The following is an 11,221-nucleotide window of genomic DNA, read 5'->3' as shown; positions in this document are numbered from 1 at the left end:
TTTATTAAGTGGTAAGTGCACGTCAGCCTGTGGAAAAGAAGAGGCAAACATGGGAAGAGCTTTTCAGAAAGAATGCAGAACTAGAACTGGTGAGGTGTGGATGGGAGGATCAAGAGTTCAAGTTCAGCCTTGGCTACCTGTGTGTTCCAGGCTAGCCCATCTCAAAAACACAATGACATTCCTGCCACAAAAAAAAAAAAAAAAAGACCACAGTATCAAGAAGCCAACTCTTGGCCAGGTGGTGGCGGTGCACTCCTTTAATCCCAGCCCTCGGGAGGCAGAGGCAGGCGGATCTCTGTGAGTTTGAGGCCAGTCTGGTCTACAAGAGCTAGTTCCAGGACAGGCTCCAAAGTCACAGAGAAACCCTGTCTCGGAAAAAAAAAAAAGAGAAAAGAAAGGAAAGCAGATCTTCATGAAGAAAACTTCAACTAAATGCGAAGATAAGAGAATAAGTGCGGCGACTTTTCATCCAGCTTCAGCAGTGAGCAGCTTGTTCAACCCACCTCATGTCCACCCCTCTCCCCGTCTCTGCTTGCTCCCTGACCTTGACGTTGGAGAAAATCCCAAGCATGATATTATTCAACGTCTAAACATCTCAGAACGCTTCCCTCTCCCTCTCTTCTCCCAACTCCTCTTCTCTTTCCTGCCCTTCATCTTCTCTCTCCTCCAAGACTAACACTTCACCCCATCTCCAGATTATGTTCCCTTCTTTTCCTGTGATTGCCCTTTCTCATTTGTATTAGTTCTTTGAGAAATTCATACAATGTATTCTTATATTCAGTCCCCACCAACCTCCTTTCCTATACATCCAATGTCGTATATTATTTTTAAAAATATCAATCTACTCTAATTTGTGCTGCTCATATGTTCTTGAATGTATGACCTTCCACTGGAGCATAGTCAACCACCAGGGGCCATACCCTAAAAGAAAACTGGCTCTCTCTTGTCCCAGCTATCAATTGCCAATAGCTCCTTAGCGAGGAGCACCCACCTCCTCCCTTCATGCTGAGATTTCGTCTGACTTGAGCTTGTGCAGACTGTGCATGCTGTCTCAATGGCTGTAAGCTCATAGATGTCTGGGAAATGCTGTTTTCCTTGTGGCCATTCACTGCCTCAGGCGCTTACACTCTTTCTAGTCTCTCTTTTGCAATGATCCCTGAACCTTGGGAGGAAGGTGTGTGATGTACACATGATCTATTTAGGGCCACGTGTCCCAGAGTCTTTGTTCCCTGCACCATGATGAGTTGTGAGTCTCTGTGTTAATCACCATCTACTGCAAAAAGAAGCTCCTGAGATAAGGGCTGAGAGATGCACTGATCTACAGGTAGAGTGATGAATCATTGGGAGTCAGTATAATGCTGTACTCATTTAGCAGAGTAAGAGGGGTAGGTGCTCCCCTAAGGACTACACCTGTCTAGCTACAGGGTTTTGGTCTTGCTATGGGTGCCAACAATGGGTTTCAACTTGTGGAGTGGGACTTATATGAAACCAGAAAGTGGTTGGTTACTCCCACAACATTTGTGCCACTATTGCACCAATGAGCACGTCTTGCTAGGTGGGTTGCTATTGTGTACATCTTCAGGGCTGACAGATGGATGCTATTATGATGACTTTTCTCCTCTGGCAGCATGCACAGCACCTTCCAGCACTGTGAGAGCTGACTAGGTAGGGATGAAGCTTCCAGGTGAATACTGGATTGATTTCTCTGCTCTATGATTCAAATATGTGGAGTCTTACCTTCTGGAGGGCAACCAGATTATTGACAATTGTTGGGGAACATTGTTTTAAGGTGTCTTACTTTTATTAATGTTGCATTTGTTAAACTCTGTGAGGCTGTGATTCTTTCCCTGTCTAAAATACCTGAAGGTCTAATAAATTACTGGATGGTCAATAGTGAGGCAGGAGCAAGAATGGATGGGGCTGGCAGGCAGAGTATAAATAAAAGGAGAAGCAAGCAAGGAGGAGCAAGTGAACAAGGGGAGGAAGACACTGGGGGCCAGTCACACAGCCAGCCACGGAGTAAGAGTGAAAGTAAAATTACAGAAGTAAGAAAAGGAAAAATCCAGAGAAAAAGGTAGTTGGGATACTATAAGTTAAGAAAAACAGGTGAGAAACAATCTGGCATTCCTAAGAATAAGCCTCCATGTGTGTGATTTATTTGGGAGTTGAGTGGCTACCTGCCCCTACAAAGCCAAAAGAATAAAATATCACACAACAGGTCTATAATGTTTAGTGGTGGTGGTGTTGGGGTCTATGGTACATTACTTGCCAAGAACTTCAAAAGAAGTAACACATTCCTGGCACTGGGTGTTTTGTTTGTTAGCCTATGGTGCCTAGTGGAGGCTTTGTTGGCCCATTTTAGGATTGTGCATGTGTGTGTGTGTGTGTGTGTATGTGTGTGCATGTACATGCACGAGTGTGTGCGCGTGTTTGTGTGTGCATTCATGTGCATGTGTTTGTGTGTGTATATATGTGTGTTTTAGGAAGTTCCCACAGTAGCTGGCTTCCATTTGACTATTTCAAATGTCTCAGTGTTAGTTATCCCTCCCCACCTTCTCTCTTCTGCCTGTCGTCCTCTCTGTCCACCCCACCCCATTTCACCATTCCTGCATCCTTATATTTCCGTGTAAGCCCTATACCCCGTGTACTATCCCTGCCATGCCCTTACTAATTTCCTGACCTCTCCTATCTCTCCAGCTCTCACTCTGTGAGCCCTCATCATCATGTGTGCCATTCCAGACCCCACACATCTGCCAGTATCAGGAGCAACAATCTCATTAGGACCTGGAGGAACATTTTGGAGACCCCAGTCTACCCGAAGCTTCAGCCCCACCCTCACGTCTACACCCTGTCAAGCACAATGAGCATCCTCTTTGTGGATGTTTGCACAGAGGTGGCTGGTGAGTGTCAGGAGACTTCTGAGTGTGGGATTATCTTTCTGCACTTCATGTACAGGGGGGTTTCCATGGAGCTTTCTCAGGGTGGGGGAGATATCCTTCCTGCTCATCCTCAGGCCAATGACTACTTACATCTTCAGGAGAAACGAGGCTGTACCAGGCACTGGTGGGCACCTTCTCTCATCTTTGCTCTTTTAGTAGTATGGTTCTCTGAGGCTGCAGAATACGTTATTAGGCATCTTTTTCTGTCAACCATCATGGCAATCAGCTGGGATAGCAAACAGACCAATAAAAAGGAATGGATAATCAGCCTTTAACAATTCTTTCTAGTCAGTTTGGGCTGGGTGAAGGCATCCACAGGCCCCCCTGCTGTCACTCAGCCCAGGCAGGAGAAAAAATATGGGAAGGGGTAATGTGAAGTCAGCCTGGTCCTTACAGTCCAGGCTTGCTGAAGGTACCCACAGGCCTGCCTGTGGCACTGGGGGGTGGGTGCCATTATGTTGAGAAAATATATGGTGGAGAAATGGGAGAGAAAGTGAAGAAGAATGGTTCATGTGCTGTGGAAAGAGGTGGAGCTGAAGAAGCTAAGGCAGTGAGGAGTGGGCTGATGTGGGTGGGCTGCTTGCCTCCTAGAGCCAGGGTGATGTCCAGGCCCAGATTGCTGCCAAAGGCCATGTCTGGGTCTATGGTCATACCACAGTTAAGGTCTGTGTTGACATCCTAACCCTGTTTCTTAAAGAATTGAGGTGAGAGACTTGTATGGTAGAGTATATTCTTAAATATACAGTTTGATCTTTTGTGCTCTGGGGCATGGAACCCAGGGCCCCAAGCAGGCCAGCAAGTGCCCTCTTTATTGCTGAGCTGCAACCTTATTTGATCAGACAAACCAATGAATGAATGGATTGAAGGGTCGGCTCAGTGGTTAAGTGTGCTTACAGCTCTTTCAACATCCAAATTTGATTCCCAGCGACCTGTAACTCCAGCTCTAGGGATTTATCACATGATTAAAAAGACACACACACACATACACACACATACACACACACAGACAATGTTAGAGTGGTAGTTCACTTGGTAAAATACTTGCCTTGCAACACAAGGGCCAGAGTTCTATTACCAAAATGGATGTGATTGGACTCCAGGGTCCAACAGTTGGTGCACTGGCTGGGAAATGAGTTGCTCCCAGACCTACTCCAGACCCAGTTGGAGGTATAAACGAGCTTGCTTTTATGTCTGTCTGTTTCTGTTTGTCTGCTGTTTCTGTTTTTATGTAATTATGAGTCATTAATTTGGTAATTTAAAAATTGTACCTGCAAAGGGCTAGTATTGGAATGGGGCCAAGGGGGGAGGCAGACATGTCCCAAACCCCTGGCCCTAAGCCCTGAAGGATGCTTCACAGGCAAAGAAGAGCTAATACCAATACTCTTCAGATTGTTCCACACAATAGAAACAAAAGGAGCATTGCCAAACTCCTTTTACAAGGCTATAGTTACCCTGATATCCAAACCACACAAAGATACAACTAAGATAGAGAATTACAGACCAATCTACAGATTCAATGCAATACCCATTAAAATCCCAACAAAATTCTTTACAAACCTAGAAAAGGACAATGTTCAACCCTTCTGAAAACAAAAATCCCAGGATTGCAAAAACAATCCTGTACAATAAAGGAACTTTTAGAGGCATCACTATTCCTGACTTCAAACTCTATTATAGAGCTATTGTGTAGTTGGAGTCTGCTTGTTCATTCCTGGCTGCCCAAACCTGAAGAAAGCATACAGAAACTGTATTAATTAAAACACTCCTTGGCCTATAGCTTAGGTATATTTTTTAGCTATCTCTTAGGTCTTAAAATAACCCATTAACATTAATCTGTATATTGACACGTGGTTGTGGCCTACTGGAAAGGTTTTGGTAAGGTTCTGTCTGGCGTCTAGTGTCTGTCTCCTGTGATGGCTGCATAGCTTCTCCTGACTCCTCCTTCTTTCTCCCAGCATTCAGTTTAGTTTCCCCATCTAGCTCTATTCTGCCCTTCCACAGGCCAAAGCATCTTCTTTATTAACCAATTATAATAAAGCAAATTCACATAATGCAGAGGGGAATCTCACATCACCTCCCCTTTTTTTGTCTAAATAAAAAGGAAGGTTTTAACTTTAACATAGCAAGATGACATATAACAAAGCAGTTATCAAGCAAGAATTATAGTTACAATATTTGTATCTACTTTATCTTTTATATAAATAAGGAAAAGTATAACTATCTATTTTTTTAACTCCATCAAAGACCCTAGAATGATATAATATTACCTAAGTAAACAGAAGTGCATTATAAGCAACTTCCAAAACTCTAGTGTTGACCAAGGTTTTCTGTCCCACCCAGTCCTGCAACTGTTTAGCCCCAAAGAAATACACAGAGGTCTACATTAGTTATAAACTGACTGGCCCATTAGCTTAGGCTTCTTATTAACTATTTCTTATATCTTAAATTGGTCCATTATTTTTGTTTATGTTAACCACATGGTTTGGTACCTTTTTCAGCGAGGCAGTCACATGTTGCTCTGTGTTTGGATCATGACTGTAGACTGCAGAATCCTCTTCCCAGAATTCTCCTGTTCTCATTGCCCTGCTTACACTTCCTGACTAGCTACTGGCCAATCAGCATTGTATTAAAAATAATACAAGTGATAGGATAAAAGACCGTTGTCCCACAGCACTCTAGAATAGACAGAGACATCTTACTGCCTGGACAGTCACCCAAAGAATTGACAGAGACATATTATTGCCTGGACAGTCACCCAAAGTTCTTCTATAACATTTTAGCATCCATCTTCAGCCTACAGGCCCATAGTATCCAGCAGACTTTTCCATGAAGCAGGAAATTTCAAAGACAGTTCCGCCTATATTGGCAGTTTGTCAGTCACTTTTTTCTGTGTCTTGCAGAATGTCAGGCAAACTATTTCATGAAGCAGGAACCCTGAAGTACAGTCTCACCTTCTTTAGTCAACTTTAGCAATCATTTTTCTTTATGTCCTGCATATCAAGTTCATATAGCATATCACCAAGAAGTTCAGGCAAGAACATTTTTTTGCCCAAATGGCTAGCAAACTCCATAAGGAGCCTCTTTTATGCCCATCATCCTCTTGAAGTTGATTGGTGTTGCCAGGAGCAGATGTGTTTCATTGTCAAAAAAGTCCTTAGTTTTTAAAACATTTTAAATGTCATATTCTGTTAGTCTTTGAAAGGTTTGAAGAATAACTATCTATCTGAAACACATCTCTGTGCATCTAGAAAACCTAACTGACATGGCTACAAGATTTACTATTATAGATGACTATTTATTAATCTATATCTTTAACTATACATTACTTCTTTTTTCAGCCGACAGCGACAAAGATGGTTTATTGTACACGAGTTACAATTGGCCACAAGTGAGGACAGAACTAGTCCAGAACGCCACGGGTCCAGGGCAAATGGCCAGCGGGGATGTTGTCATGACGGCAGGAGGTCTCTCGGTGGTCTCTGCGAGCAGGTGGCGAGGTTGCGGGTCCGGAGACTTCTTCCGACTGTAGCTCAGTCCAACTTGTCCCAGCGTCCCTTACTGCTGCTCCTGCGGCCTTCGTGGGTGGACAGGCGAGTTTACTTGGACCTCTGCCTCATCTTTCTTCTCTTGCGCTTCAGTCTGCGCATTCTCTTCTTCCTCCACTTCGCTCCTTGCAGGTGTGTCAAGGAAGATGGCGCTAAGGCCGAGAGCTATGTATTACATTTTTTATATTTATTTATTTATTTATTTATTTATTTATTTATTTATTTATTATGTATACAATATTCTGTCTGTGTGTATGTCTGCAGGCCAGAAGAGGGCACCAGACTTCATTCCAGATGGTTGTGAGCCACCATGTGGTTGCTGGGAATTGAACTCAGGACCTTTGGAAGAGCAGGCAATGCTCTTAACCTCTGAGCCATCTCTCCAGCCCCTATGTATTACATTTTTAAATGAGCTGCTCAAACACAATACCTTAATCAAGAGCGGAAATATACATATAACAAAATTGACCTTAAATTTGTATCAATAAACCAAGATCCATACAAATACAAAGTATTCATCTCTATAGCATATCCCCCTTTAAATGTAAACAAACATTTATGAACAATATTTGGGAATTTGGGTATAGTTCTTGCCAAACTACTTTTTGCTTTTTGTTGGGTGAAGTAATTTGGGGGTTTATGGAGATCTTTCAGGGGGGTCCATCAAACCACATTAGTCTGGAAGGAATCCATAGGTTCTCATCTTCTGTGGAAACAAAAGCAGAACCTCTTTTCTAAAGCAATATATTCTTAGACCCAAATTTTGAAGTCAAGAAACCTTTGAAGTATATACGTTAGTTTAGCTTAGCAGCCCATACAATGAAATATCTCTCTGTACTTTGTTCATTCACAGTAAAAAAAATTCAAAGAAAACACAATAATATACATAATACAGATGCTCTATATTCCATCTTTATGTGGCTTATTTTTCTTACTCTATTACTTTTTCTACAAGTTTAACATTTATCTTATTATCTTTACTCATTATTACTATCTATACTCTTTTTCTTCTCTCTCTCAAGCCTACATACATTTATCTAACACTGTGACCCATTTAGAGGTCTTTTAAAAATCTGAATCTGCATTTATTGTGTATCTGTAATTATTTTTTGACCAGAAGTGCCTTTTTAAAAAACTGCTTAGTGGGTGTGGCTAGAACCAACTTCATTGTCTTGCCTGTTGGCTCTGCCCAGTCCAACATGGCAGAGGAATGTTCACTGCCTCTGAGAATCATGCATATTGCCCCAGCTCCAGGGTCGCAGCGGGTCTATGTCACCATTAAGCAATTTGTACCATGCTGCTCACAAACACCATTTAAGTGCAGGACCTCCTGAAAGAGCCAGAGGTTCTTCTGCCAGCACGAACTAGGAAGTCATGTTTTAAAGAAGCCATGCAATTTTTTGCCACTATAGCTGAATCAGGAAACCTCTTAAAGGAGCTGTGTCTCTGCCTGCCACCAACAAACAGACCCTTTCTAAAAATATGTGGCTACCAGCAAACTGCAATTGACTCCCATTTCTGTGGGTCTAGAAACCCTCTTTTTTATTCTTAAACTTTTTTAGGTTTTATGTGGATCTATGTCCCAGATGGTGGGTGCCATTCTGTAGTCTGAGGTTGCTTGTTTGTTTCTGGCTACCCAAACACAAAATAAACACACAGAAACTGTATTAATTTAAACACTGCTTGGCCTATTAGCTTATGCATATTTCTAGCTATCTTTTATATCTTAAATAAATCCATTTCCATTAATCTGTGTATCGCCATGTGGCTGTGGCCTACCGGTAAGATTTCAGTAAGGTATGGTCCAGTGTCTGTCTCTTGTGGTGGCAACATGGCTTCTCTTGACTCCTTCTTTTTCCCAGCATTCAGTTTAGTTTTCCAATTTAGCCTTATTCTTGCCTGCTACAGACCAAAGCATCTTCTTTATTAACCAATGATTATAAAACATATTCACAGCATACAGAGGCAAATCTCACATCATTACAGTAATGAAAACAGCTTAGTATTGGCACAAAAATGGACAGGTGGACCAAAGGAATGGAATAAAAGGCTCAGATATCATTCCATATACATCTGAATACCTGATTTCTGACAAAGAAGCTAACTATAAAGTAGAAAAAAGAAAGCATCTTCACCAAATGTTTTACTGGCATAACTGGAAGTTGACATGTAGAAAAACGCAAATAGATCTGTATCTATGCCCATACACAAAAATAAAGCCCAAATGGATCAAAGACCTCAACATAAAGTTAGTCACACTGAATCTTATAGAAGAGAAAGTGGGAAATATGCTTGAATACATTGGCACAGGCAACCATTTTTTGAATATAACACCAGTAACATAGACATTGAGAGCAACAATTAATAAATGGGACCTCTTGAAACTGAGAAGATTCTGTAAAGCAGAGGACATGGTCAATAATACAAAACAGCAACCTACAAAATGGGAAAAGATCTTCACCAACCACACATCTGACAGAGGACTGATCTCAAAATTATACAAAAAATTCAAGAAACTAGACATCAAAAGACCAAATAATCCAATAAAAAATGGGGTGCAAATCTAAACAGAAAACTCTCTAAACAGAGGAATCTCAAATGGCTGAAAGACACTTAAGGAAATGCTCAACATTCTTAATCAAAACAACTATGAGACACCATCTTACTTCTCATACAATGAGAAAAGTCTTGGAGACATTAGGGATACAAGGAACATACCTAAACATAATAAATGCAATATACAGCAAGCATATAGCCAATATCAAATGAAATGGAGAGAAACTCAAAGCAATTTCACTAAAATCAGGAATAAGACAAAATTGTCCACTTTCTCCGTATCTTTTCAATATAGCTTGATGCCTTAGCTAGAGCAATAAAAATACTGAAGGAGATTGAAGGGATACAAATTGGGAAGGAAGAAGTCAAAGTATTGCTATTTGCAGATGATATGATAGTACACATAAGTAACTCCAAAAATTCCACCAGGAAGTCCTATACCTGATAAACACTTTTAGCAAAGTGGCTGAATACAAGATTAACTAAAAGGAATTGGTAATCCTCCTACTTACAAATGACAATAATCCTCCTATTTACAAACAACAATAATCCTCCTATTTACAAATGACAAACAGACTGAGAAAAAAATCAGGGAAACAACACCTTTTACCATAACCTCAAATAATGTATCTTGAGGTAACTCTAACCAAGCAAGTCAAAGTCTTGTATGGCAAAAACTTCAAGTCTTTGAAGAAAAAAAATTGAAGAAGATATCAGAAAATGGAAAGATCTCCCATGCTCAGGGACTGGTAGGATTAACATTGTAAAAATGGCCATCCTTCCGAAAGCAATCTACAGATTCAATGCTCTCCTCATCAAAATTCCAACACAATTCTTTACAGACCTTGAAAGAACACATCTCAACTTCATTTGAAAACCCAAAATTGCCATGTGGTGGTGGCACACACCTTTAATCCCAGTTTGAGGTTATTCTGGTCTACAGAACAACAGGTTCCAAACCTACACAGAGAAACCCTGTCTCAAAAAACAAATCCAAAATAGTTAAAACAATCCTGAACAATAAAGGAACACAAAGTGGTATGAAAATTTGATAAGACAAGATATTAAAGTTCTGGTGGGTTGCAGAGAGGGTGCTGGCTTACTGATATTGTGTAGATACAGCAGGTTTGAATATATATAGGTATACTATAGCTCTGTAGTACAACTTGAAAGAAACTACTACAGAGCTATAGTAATAAAAACTGAATGGTATTGGCATAAAACAGATATATTGGTAAATGGAATTGGATTGAAGACCTAGCCATAAATCCAAGCCCATATGGACATCTAATTTTTTTAAAAAGAACTTTTTAAATTTAATTTTTGTTTTTTTTAAAAGATTTTTATTTATTATGAATACAGTGTTCTGTCTGTATATATGCCTACTTCCCAGAAGAGGGAACCAGATCTCATTACAGATGGTTGTGAGCCACCATGTGTCTGCTGGGAATTGAACTCAGGACCTCAGGAAGAGCAGTCAGTGCTCTTAACCTCTGCGCCATCTCTCCAGCCCTGGACATCTACATACATACTGGAAAAAAGACAGCATCTTCAACAAATTGTGCTGGCCAAACTGTATATCTGCATGTAGAAGAACACAAATAGATCCATGCTTATCACCCTGCACAAAATTCAAGTTCAGTTGTATCAAAGACCTCAACGTAAAACTAGATATACCGAACCTGATAGAAAAGAAAGTGGGGAGCAGCCTCGAATGAATTGGCACAGGAGACAACTTTCTGAACAGAACATCAGACAAATCAGACAAAATGAAAGTCTATAGAAGGGAAAAAGATTTTCACCAACTCTGCACACTATAGAGAACCAATATCCAAAGTCTGTAAACAACTTAAGAAACTAGAGGACAAAAACCAAATAATCAATTAAAAATAGGGTGTAGATGTAAACGGAGAATTCTCAATAGAGGAATCTCAAATGGCTGAGAAACACTTAAAGCAATGTTTAACATCCTTAGCCATCAGGAAAATGCAAATGAAACTACTTTGAGATTTCATCTTACACTTGTCAGAGTGGCTAAGATCAATAAATAACACAAGTGACAGGTCATGCTGGCGAGGATGTGGAGCAAGGGAAACAGTCCTCCATTGCTGGTGGGAGTGCAAACTTGTACAGTCACTGAGGAAGTCAATATGGCAGTTCTTCAGAGTATTGAGAATAGAT

The sequence above is a fragment of the Chionomys nivalis genome, chromosome 7, assembly GCF_950005125.1.
Source record: "Chionomys nivalis chromosome 7, mChiNiv1.1, whole genome shotgun sequence".
Taxonomy (NCBI): Eukaryota; Metazoa; Chordata; class Mammalia; order Rodentia; family Cricetidae; genus Chionomys; species Chionomys nivalis.
Note: the sequence above shows the minus strand (reverse complement) of the source record.